Source organism: Chelmon rostratus, chromosome 16, assembly GCF_017976325.1.
Source record: "Chelmon rostratus isolate fCheRos1 chromosome 16, fCheRos1.pri, whole genome shotgun sequence".
Taxonomy (NCBI): domain Eukaryota; kingdom Metazoa; phylum Chordata; class Actinopteri; order Chaetodontiformes; family Chaetodontidae; genus Chelmon; species Chelmon rostratus.
The window spans coordinates 15,464,131-15,476,116 of record NC_055673.1 but is presented as its reverse complement, the minus strand read 5'-3'; the positions used below and the strand labels follow the sequence as shown (position 1 = coordinate 15,476,116).

The 11,986-nt window shown below is 42.5% G+C and overlaps 1 long non-coding RNA gene across 1 annotated transcript; it reads left to right on the top strand.

Moving 5' to 3' along the window:
* The first annotated feature begins 5,153 nt into the window (after positions 1-5,153).
* On the top strand, positions 5,154-7,473 carry LOC121619899. Its single transcript, XR_006007542.1, has 3 exons — positions 5,154-5,287; positions 5,820-5,913; positions 7,273-7,473. It is a non-coding gene; the product is annotated as an uncharacterized LOC121619899 (long non-coding RNA).
* The last annotated feature ends 4,513 nt before the right edge of the window (positions 7,474-11,986 follow it).

The following is an 11,986-nucleotide window of genomic DNA, read 5'->3' as shown; positions in this document are numbered from 1 at the left end:
TTATTGCTAATGAAGACAGCTTTTCATTTGTGAAATGAAAAATTTGTCACTCATTCCCTTTAAGCATCTCCAGGCAGCGCACACTCCAAACTCATTTGCAGTTTAAGATGATCAAACACGTGCAGACGGACGCACATCGCGCACGTTTCCCACGCCACGTCCGCAGCGGCGCGACTGAAATGCCTGAGTGGTGTGACATCACGCCATTACAAATAAGGTTCATCTGAAAGCCTGGAGCAGATAATTATTGTTACCCAGCCAGCACACCAGATGCGAGCTGTGCAACTGATTTAGAAGCCGTCACCGTCACCTCTGGCATGTTGTGTCACTCCTGCTCATTTCCATCCCTGCACACAGATGACAGACGAGGCTCTGACAGGTGTCAGGGAAGAGCAGGTCTTGTCACTCATTCGGCGAATCCCCCCCTGCTGTGTGGGACGCTCACGCTTTGATATACCATGACTATAACTAGAGAGAGAGAGGGAGGTGTGTCTGTTTCTGTGTGTGATGGATAGAGAAATAGAAAATGACTGGGGAGAGCAAAAGGGAGAAAGACGGGAGAAAGGAGATACACGGGTGATGATAGATATGGATGCAACAAACAATATGTAATGATCCTCTTAAAATATCAAGCAGACAAAAAAATTGAAGGAGTACATAAAGTGTGGATGAGGGAAGACGCATTTGTTTGGCACGCTGGCAGAGAGCGAAAGATGCTTTAAAGCAAAAAGGTTAGAAATCCAGGTAGCCGGCGTTTCTCCACGGACATGTGACATGTGTCATCTCTCACAAAGCCCTTTTGTGGCGCTGATCTTGTCGCAGTACAATAGATGCGCTGCAGGCCTAAATTAGCAAGGGCTCAATAAGCATGAATGAGAGAGAGCATGTATCATTTTACCTCCTTGGCCTAAATGGAGAAATTTATCACTATATTGCCATTATGGTATTTTATCTTTAAAACAAACCCATTCTCAGCTCAGAATACACCTGTATACTGTCTATGTGTAATATTTTATATCTGTGTTCCACTGCTTCATTTATCTGCAATTTATTTGCAGCGGTCAGTAAAAACATGCGTCAATTCGCCGTGAACTGTTGCCAAAGAAATTAACAGTGATTTTACACAGAGGACAGCTTAAGTTAATGACTTAGTGTCAGCGTGAGGATAGACTTTACAGATAATGGGTACTTCCAATAAGAGTGCTTTTCACAGAGGGGGTTATCACCTATGGTAAGAGTGTGTAAGTGCTTTTCATGTACAGTATAGGTCCATGGCATTGGACTATGGACAGAGAGGCAGCGCACTATTAGTGCACATTACTGGAAATAAATTAGCATGTAATTTTATGATTTTATTAAATGATATTTTAGAGGCCTGAAAGTACAGCAGCTGTAATTGTGACTGAAAGTGTTTGGAGCGGCAGGATTATCATGCATTTATGCAAAGAAATGTTAAATCTAAAGGCTACCACCTCAGTGTTGGTAATGATATTAAACAGTATTGTCAAAGAGCGATTTGAGTATATGTGTATTTGAAGGGCTATGCTGTTTATTCCAACCCTATAGACAGTCTAGCTCCACCAATAGAGGTGTCATTGTTCCTCAACTCTAGATTTCAACTAGGGGCTCAGGCAAAATGGAGCTAGACCCCCCATATTTCATTTCTCCCTCGCTGATAGCATTTATCAGCGGTGTCCTGATAAAAACAAAATATGCAACTTAAGCCCGAGCAGGGCTAAGCCGCCGAGGTGGACAGGATTACCTGGAGGCTAGCCGGGACAGGCATCAGATTGTACTGTCATAAAGGGCCATTAGCCTCTTGGCAAACTGTACCTCAAGCCCAAGATGACAGGGCTTTTCAAGACGGACAGGGGGGAAAATATGAAAGTTAAATTCGTCATGACAGACGTCTCAGTGAATGAGACCCCCAGAAAAATGAGCCTGTGAAGCAAAACAAACCGAAAGATCCTTTCTTTTTTAAATTATTTTTATGTCCATATGACGCCTATGGGAATTTAATTGACTGTAGTTTTTTCATGAATTAATCAATATGCGCTGTTCCCTACTGGATGTAAGTATTTATATGAAAAGAGAGACTTGGGTTCCACACAACACACAATGGAGTAGACTTACTGACTGGCAGGGATTAAATTTAATACAGGATCTTGACAGACATATCCTGGAAGCACATCGCTCTAGCTGCAGATTTCCTAGGAGCAAAGCTTACATGTTTTTTCTTGGATTTGCCTCATTAATTGGCTACTTAAGACCCCTTAATCCACGATGATCACTTTCTTGTATGTCCTAGGGCATTTCTTTAAGATCACATATCCCGTTCCTTTTCTCGTCTTAATGCTTCACAGCTTTGACAGCAAAACGAAGCTCAGGCTAAACTTTCCGAGGCATGTGCATGCTCGGTTTTGAGTGGCACCACAGGAAGTCTCGGTTTTGTGGCAGAGAAAATGACAATGCAAAGTGTAATTGTTATGGGGGGGGGGGGTCGTTGAGACAAAGTGTCAGCAGGTACAGGACCTATACGGCTGGACGACGCAGCAGACAGCCCACTGTCTTCTTACGCACTGTCACTTTCTCTGACATGTGGAAGAAGAGGTCTTGTCTGTTATCTTTGGGGGGTTGAGCTGCATTATTTGGTCACACACACACTTCTTTCTCAAATCTCCACCCATTTCCATCCATCCAGCTCTCATTGTGCACCGCCTCGAGGCCTATCATGAGCCGGGCCTGTGATAAAGAGCCAGGCAGCAGTGGTGGGGGGGGGGCCATGAGACTGGCCAGGCAGACTTCAGCTGGAGTCTTCCTCTGTCTCCCCTGTCTGTCTCTTTCAGTGTACTTAAAGCGGCTGCCGACCTGTCCTTTCCCAGAGGGCTTTGTGAAAGGACAGAAATATGATGCTGCTACTCAGACGCACGTTATGTTGGAGTCTGTCTGCGGTGGCCATGTTGTATCTCCCTTCTATGCCTCCCCCCCTCTCCCACGTTCACCTCCTCCTATTTTATCCGAGCATATAGACTCCAGGCGCCAGGCGCGGTGTAACAGCAGTCTCAGGTATGCTGGGAGGACGTTGCAGCCACTTTCCAGGGCTTCACCTGCACCTGAGACTGAGTGACGCGGGCACCGGGATCAGCTATACTTCAGGGAGGGCGGCTCAAAGCACGACTATCATTCATAAGTCAAATTCTCTAACTGGAGATGTGAGTGAAATGCCTCTTGGGCTGTCGCTTAATAGCCTACAGCCTAATTAAATTTGATTGCACCCATCATTTCAATCGTACGGTCTCTTTGAAAACGGATACGGTGAACCAAACTTATTCGGCTGTCAGAAACATTGTTCGATTCACTCTGAGAGAAGCTAATAACTGAGGAGCTATCATGTACTGGGTACTCTGTATATTGCAGCTATTTTGATAATCGATTAATCAGTTTTCAAGCACAAATGTGTTTGTTCCAGCTTCCAGTTGTACAAATTAGCTGCTTCTGTTCGTCTTATGCAACAGTAAACTGAATATTATGGACTGTTTGTCCCAAGTCACCTTGGGCTTTAGGAATTTTTCAGTGTACTTGAACATTTTAGAAATCCAACAACTGATCAGTTAATAGAGAAAATGATCTGCAGATTCATTGCTGGTGAAAATAATTGTTAGTTGCAGCCTTAAAAGTACCACGAAACATCTAACACTTACTCCTTCTTTCATTACTTCAAATGAAAACAGGTTTCTAGTCGTTAGAGATTTGCTAAATGAATTCCAACTTGTGTGCAGGGATGAGCTCCTGTTTAAACAGTCCTTTACAGCTAAATGTGCAGTTTTACGCATGTATTCCTACATCCAAGTGGATTGAGGCCATTTAAACACAGTGGCATTTACTTCCTGCACTTTCTCTCCATGTCTTGTTCCTCTTTGCTTCGAATGTTGTGGCATTGTCATGTGCAAAGGCTTAGGGTGATTACAAAATAATTTGAAAATAGAATAAGTACGTTGGGCCTAAGTTGAGGTTTGCTCCATCTGTCAACATATGACAGCTGCAGAGCAATTTTCATTGTGGTACGAGTGGTTTTGTGGTAAATGTGCGCTCTCATTTATCTAAAATACATCCTAAGCTGTGGCTGCCGCTTCATTATTTGAGCAGGCCACATGGGTTACAATGTGCATTTGTTCCTAAATGAAAAATCTTTGCTGAAATTTGACTGACTTGTGTGCATGTGTTTTGAGGAAAGAGGACGGCGCGAGGCTCTTGCGGCGCTGTGGGAGAGAGAGAGCGTGTGGCCGGGAGAGAGACAGAGAGGGAGAATTCAGAGGGGCAGGAAGAAAGACTTTTCTGTTTTCCCAAATATTTACAAGTATTCCCAAAGCTTTGCTCCGCCCTTTCAATGTCGAACCACTGTTATTGAAAACTATCCATGCTGAAAACACGGAAACAAGGAAACAGATGCTTTACAGTAGCCCTTGTTATATCTGCGAGGCACTGTACTGATGAAGCTGTGCATGCTTTTTAAAAAAGAGGTATCATGACAAGAAACACAATTTAAGTTCATCCTTTAGTGCATGTTGAAAAGCAAGCAACTTTATCATGTGAGAAATATCTACTTCCACCCAATAAACCACAAGACACAACATCATATCAATAACTGTTTTTGATACATATCACTAATTATTTTGAGCATACAAACATGCATCTATCATTACTTTACAATTAAAGAAAGATAAACACTCACATACTTACACTTAAGAGTCACTGTGTCTCTGGAATACAGTGAGCAAATCAAGCACCTCGGTTACTAATGCATCGGGCAGCATTATATAATGTATAGCAAAAAATTAGATGATTTATACCCCTAGCTGATTCTGAGAAAATAAAAATAAAATAATAAAATAAAATTTACTATTTGATCAAGCTCACAATTAGTTACTTTGTGTGCATGCATGTCTGTGTCAGTCCTGCCTGAACAGTGAATGTGTGCATATGCATATTATTGTAAAGCACACTGACCTTTCATTTAATTAAATGTGCCAGGCTATAGTAGAGATAAAAGCCTTACCTGGCTCGCCATGTGAGGCACGAGGACTGCTGCGCTTCCCTGCGCAGTCTGCGCAGTCTGTGCAGTCTGTACCCGCTTGAGCAGCCTCAGCGTCCCACAAGCCCTGCGTTGAACCATTCATTAGCAAACAGCAACACAGCGGCTACACAGCTAACATGTCAGACAAGAAACAGACCGTGGACCTGGGCTTACTGGAGGAGGACGATGAGTTTGAAGAATTCCCAGCCGAGGGTAAATAATGCAGAAAATATTTAAAATCACACTGCTCTTGTTTTCGTTTTACTGACGTCCGGTAACTGTAATGGCTGTTTCTGCGCTGGGCCCTGCAACAGTGACTCAGCTAGCCAAGTCATATTAGCGTTAGCATTAGCTAGCGAACTTACTTTTAACACCACTCAGCCAGCTCTTTATACTAGCAAACTTAAACATATTAATAGACACATGGAGCTCTCTGTCTTCGAATATTACAACAACCATTATGCGTCTACAGTATTATGTTATACGTCTTTGTTATAATGTTAGCGTATACACTTTAGCTCGCTTGCTAACGTTTGCTTGCTGATGATTTAACGTTCACGCGAGCTATGCTACAGTGTTAGCTGGCCAGGTACACAGTATGCTATAGCTGGGTAACAGTCCGATCCGACGTTTTCACGGCGGTATAGCTCTTCTTTTAGTCTGCCAGTTTGAGACAAAGCTGCTGACAGAGGATTTGTATCCTTTGTTTTCTAATGTCGGTGCTATCTCACTGTTTGATGCCCAGATTGGACGGGGTTGGATGAAGATGAAGATGCTCATGTTTGGGAGGACAATTGGGATGACGACAACGTAGAGGATGATTTCTCAAATCAGCTGAGGTAATCTGAACATGCAACAAAATTCCCTCTCTGTATAGGCTGTTGGTGTGTCTCTTTGCAGCAGGTCAAGTAATCATGATGCTGGGCGCAGTTGGATTGGTTTATCTCCACAAAGGCAGTGACTAAAATCGGGCACGAAGTTGTTCAAGTCATTGTTGCTGTTAAGTTCTGGTACTTGATGTCACACTTGGAAGCCAAATCCTCTTGCATGAAATGGACTGCGTGGGACAGGCATCTCTTTGTGTCATTTTTTAAAAGAGTAACTGGAACCAACAATAACCAATGTGTGCCCACAGATAAATACATCCCTTGGTGACATGCAGACCCAACTATCCCCCAATAATTTGCACCATAGTTGTGGAGGTGGTGGTAATGACAAGGTGTTGATCCTTGAAAGATTTCCAAATTTGCCCTGTATGATTAGCTACTTTGGATTCATGTGTTAACTATTATTTTTGTTGACGTATCTTATTTACTGTAGAGTAAAATTCAAAATTATTTAAACTTACTGTAAAACCAAGGGGACAATTACTGCTCTTTATATCTCATTTAAGTGGTGTCAAGAAATAACCACGAGTGGGTAAACATTGTAGTGATTTAATAGTTATATATATATATATACCTGTTGTTTAGTTGTGTAGCACTAAAACTATTAGCTAGCTGATATAGATTTATTACTTAACATCTCGCCCAGGTCAAGAACCTGCAACACTTTTAGTAAGCTTCTTGCAGATTGCTCTTTGATCAATATTAATTTCTTTGTGTCTTGTTTTGCAGCCATAGTGCAGGTCCTCTTCAATTGCTTAGCTTGTTAATTGCAGTGGGCGGCTGCATGTTTAACTCATATCTGACATTGTGCCACAAACACATACAAAACACACAAAAAATAAGGAAGACAAACAACTGCCTTAACAGTCTTGAGTTTAACAGTGTTACTCTTGTAATAGAGTTATGCAGTACACATTGAAGTTATCATAAGAGCAGTTATTCTTCTAAGGCTTACACTCACACATATTAAATAATCAATAACTGTTGGCAGATAAGTGGCTGGTCTGGGTTTCTTTTTTTTTTGAGTACGCTTTAGACAGCAATATGCTATTGTTTTATTTGGGCCAATTATGTTAGCCATGCTATTAAGTTGTTTCTTAAAGATATCATTATTGTTAAAGGGCACAGCTGCCATCTATATGTAATCATCAAATCCATAGCTGCCTCGTATTATGCAATATTTATATATTTTTTCACTCCCATCTCTTAATGGTTCTCACAATCAATAGCAGAGGGTACTTATGCCTCAGCCACCCACCTGTAATCATCTCTACTGACTTGATCTTTCTATTTTCCTTTTCCTCCCTGCAGAGCTGAGCTGGAAAAACATGGTTACAAGATGGAGACGTCCTAACGGCTGACCGGGCTTTTCATTATTCGATGACATTGGATATGGACATTTATATTTGAATATTACTAGTTGACCACACACACCACCGGAGGAGATTTGAGGATGTTGAAACTGTTTCTTTTTTTGTAAGAAATATTGATGGAAGTAAAGTGTTGAGAAGACGGGGGTTTTTTTAGTGTTTTTACTGACCAGCTGCAAATGTTCATTGTGTGTGAGTTTATTTTACCTTTTGGATGTTGTACAGCTTAGTCTTATTTTAATCTGATCTACAGACTGGTCCTGGTCATCTGACCAGAAGAAAGTGGATTGGGCGTTTCTTTATTAATCACAGGAACATTCCTGAAATTGAGCAAGCTATATTTGTAAATGAATAATCATGGTTGCCTTGATGCGTCCAATTCATGCAGAATAATCATGACTAATTTAACTGATGCTTGAACGGACATTACCAGAAATCTAGTCCTCGGACCGCTCTTTGTTACATAAGATAAATCCATCTTTGCAGTTGTCAGTTTTTGTACTGAAGATGACTCAGGGTTTGGTTAAAATACCTGCAAATTACAGTCTTTGCAAGAGCTGTTGATCTCCTCAGAGGCACAGTTGCCAAGTCAACCCAATCTACCTGTAATGGACAGCTTGTTTTTGCCCTCTGACACATTGTGCATTCATTTTGGACTACATGAGTTCTCATTATATGACAAATTCCGGTACTCAACAGAATTTATCTGAGATTTGCGTGAATTTTTTGAAGCAGCCATACTTTCATGTGAGGCTCTGTTCACTGACACTGTTGAAGTGATGAGAGAAGAAGTGTGTGTGTGTTGGGGGGGATGGAGGCGTACATAAGCAGTGCACAGTGGAAGTACACACAATGTAAACAAGTGTGTGAAGGTGTGTTTGTGGTGCATGCTACACACATACAGAGGCAGTTCCTCTGCACTGTGCTGTATAACAGCCCCCTTCCCTCTCAGCCCCACAGCTCTGGGCCGAGTCCCTGAAGGAGAGATTATCCACTGCCGTGTTTGTCAGAGGCAGGGAGGGGGTCTCAGCATGGAGCCTCCCAGCCTGCCTTGCCTGGGCCTGCCCCTACTGCCAGCCAGGCCCTTCTCTTCCGCTTGGCACAGCAGGGACTCTCGCACTGAACCAGAGGCCAATTTATCCCCACCACACTCCCCCGGCAAAATGATTTCTCTCAGTGTTTTGTCGACTCTCAGTCCCAGGGTCCTAATGAGGTGAAATGGATGCCAGTAAGACCGAGGCTGCAAGAGCAGCTTTCATCCTGAAAACAGCATCCATCCTCTGCCTCTAGAAGTGGAAGGTAACCTAAATACATTTACTCAAGTACTGTATTTTACCTATAATCTTTGTACTTGAGTCTTCCCATTTTGCGCAAATTTTACTTATTTGAGATGAAAACATGCTTTTTAATCCACTATATCCAATTTATGTAGTTGCTAGTGCTTTTAGATAATTTTGTTTGCAAAATGCGCAATAAGCTCCATGTGTTGTGTGACAGAAATGTTGGCTTCACATAGATGTTCATACACTTAAAATCCCCTTATCAAGGGAATTCAGCCTATACTTCAGTCCTAAATATCCTTTTTCTAAAAGTGATGGAAAAATATGAAGCCGTTTCTAATACAAACAACCTGTCCAGAACTGAGTGTGTGTATTTTGAAACATGAAAGAATTAGGCCCCTTGCTACATTAGAATCGCAAAAAATTAAACTTGATATAGCAAAATACCTGGAAAAAGTGTAAAAACAGTATTCATTGTGCAAACAATAATATAAATCACATTACATTATTTCTGGCCTCTAAAGGGTGCAACAAGTGTATGTATTGAGTGATTAGAAAAGATTGGACATTACAAATCTTATAACTTGTTAATGCAACCAAAGTGCAACACTTTGAAATGACTTTTTAAAACCTCAAACACAGACTTTTAATCAAGCAAAGTCTGAATGCAGCACGGCTTTTCTGGAAGTATTGTTCCATTATGATAATGATCGTTTCTGCCACATTTAGAATATTTTTTTTCCACCGCTGCCTTCTGCCTGTGGGTGGCCACTCCTACCAGCTTTTGTAGTTTCCTCTTGTGGATCTGATTTACCAGCACTATTTGCTGTTTATATTTGGAAAGAGTCAATCTGCACTTCAAAGTGTTACACTCAGATTTTGGCGCTGACGGCTGGAAAAGGTGGAAGTGGAAATCTGTTAGCTCAGGTCAAGCGTTTACATGTTGGCAACTGAAAGCATGCTGACAAGCGTCTGACAGTCTCTCGTTCTCTTCTGGGAAAATACAGAATCCCTGTTTACTACCAGTTATTATCCCAATCAGCTGCATATGACAGCCCAACAGCCCTCCTGAGTGCGCAGCCCAAAGACAAGGCTCCAGCTGCTACTGATATGCATGTCAATAAAGAAAATAAATATTTGGTTGGCGAGTACTGCAGGAAATAAAGCAAGGTCACATGTTCATCAAGTGAACTCAAAGAGCTCTGATTCATACATACGTGATACTCCAATCTGCTTATGCCCTTGAAACTACACTGCCCTGGGCCTGATGATTATTCTAAGGGTTGGGAAGTCAGTGAAGTGAGAGAATCAGTAAGTGAGAGCAACAGAGGAGGACCTGTGACCATTTTGTTTGTGCTGAGAGCATGAGATCGGTCCCTTGTGTTTGACACCATGAGGGCCTCGATGGGCCCTCGATATTCAACCTCACACAAGCTTTTCAGTGTCTCTGCTCTAATTCCTCTTTGCTCCCATTTAAGCCTGACTTTAATTTGTGCAAGCAGTTTTGTTGTTCCTTCGTGACCCACATGATTCACCTTGACATGTACGAGAAGGCTCACTGTGGCTGATATTGACTGATCGTCAGACCTGAATAGCAATCTGCAGGGTGAATATTTTGGCATTGTTGAAAGGTTGCATTTTAAATCTTTTCAAAATGGATTACTCTTTTTTTTTTAAGGCCTTCAGTCAGTGATAACAAAGTGTACTCTTCATACAGAAATCCAAGCCATGTGTCATACCTTCACCAGATTCCATTCTGTACTGATCTGTGGGAAATACTGAATGCTGCATGTCCTGGAAACTGATTCTTAAAGGCTCGATTCTTCAAAAAAGCATTTTCTTATTTGCAAATAGTTTTCCCTCGGCCCACGCAGTTCTGAGACCACATGACTTCATGCAAGAGAGCAGCCAATGGAACTGTGGCGAGGACTATTTCATAACACTTCATGTTGGGAGATGGCAGATCCATTGTTCTCAAGGCCCACAAGCCTGTGGGCGAGAGTCCCTGCTGTGTCTACACAGAGGAAACACACCAGCCTCCCAGGCTTTATTTTCCTCTCTTTTCTGCAGACACTTGGGGGCTACTGTGACCATTCTAGCTCTCTCCCCACCGCTGCAGGCCCTGCTCTTCTCCCCTTTCCAATCCCCTCGCCGCTGAGCCAGAGAGAAGACGAAGCTGTCGCCGCACAGCCAGGAAGCATGCAGCTGCTACTATAATAGCCCTAATTGCACGTTTCTTTTGTTGAGCTGAAATTAGCGGCAGGGCTACAATACTACTACTAAAACCCCCCAAAACCTCCAAGTAAAGATGGAGGGGAGAGAGTCTCAAAAAAAAAAGACACTCTGGGTGCGTTCACCAGCGAGACTGCCAACCCACTGCCGAATGGCCCACACCTGCACGCTCGCACCCCTGCTAAAGTAAACACAGATAATAAGGTATAATTACTTTAGAAAATAATAACGAGGCGCAACCCTTCAGACCCCCCTACTCCCAGTGACAAAGGGCTGCCTGTTTATTGTGGGGGGTGAAGCTGCCCCAAAGGACGCTGGCGAATGCCCTATCAAAAGACCTGAGGGCCCTACTGAGGGTCTCTTATAGGACAGCCATCAGTGTCAAGGAGGACTGGGGCTTTTAAGTCGCTTCTACCCTAACTGCCTCAATTAACCAGTATGGATTGACCACAGGCTACTTTTCCAGCTCCATTCATTCTCATCAAAATGATCCTGTGTTGTCTTGAACCCCCCCCCCATGGGATCAGAAGAATCACAGAATACGTGCCGCCTAAAAACCCACCAATAATATCACCTGCAAAGTCAAATTCAAGGAAAAAGTTATCTGTGTGCTGTATGCGTGTATGACAAAGAGAGAATGTGGAAACATGGAGGCGGCGTTGACTGCATGTTTGCATGCAGTTAATGTACAAAATGTCAATTATGCATTGCATCCAATATCACATATTCACTACAAAGGGCCCATTCTTCTAGAAAGAAGTAGTGATGTATATAAGTTCGGTGGGTTCTTGCTCCTCTGTGATCACAGATAGTCTGTTAAGATAGATGCATTAAAACACAGGCAACAGCCTTTTAAACAGTGATGAGTCCACCTGAAACCAGAAGATCATGAACATAACATGCACTATACAGTTTGATTGATTTATTGATGCTGATATAAATACCATATGTCAGCCACTTGCCTGAACTCCAGCGTCCTTGCTATCTTTACATTAAGGACTAACTGAAATAAGTCTTTGAGCCTTGCGTCAAGCAAACGTTCAACATTTTGGGAGAAAAGTTGATTCGCTTTCTGGCGGAGAGTTCGAGTTATTGTAGCTTAGCATAAAGAGTGGAAACGGGGGGAAACAGCTAGCCTGCCAG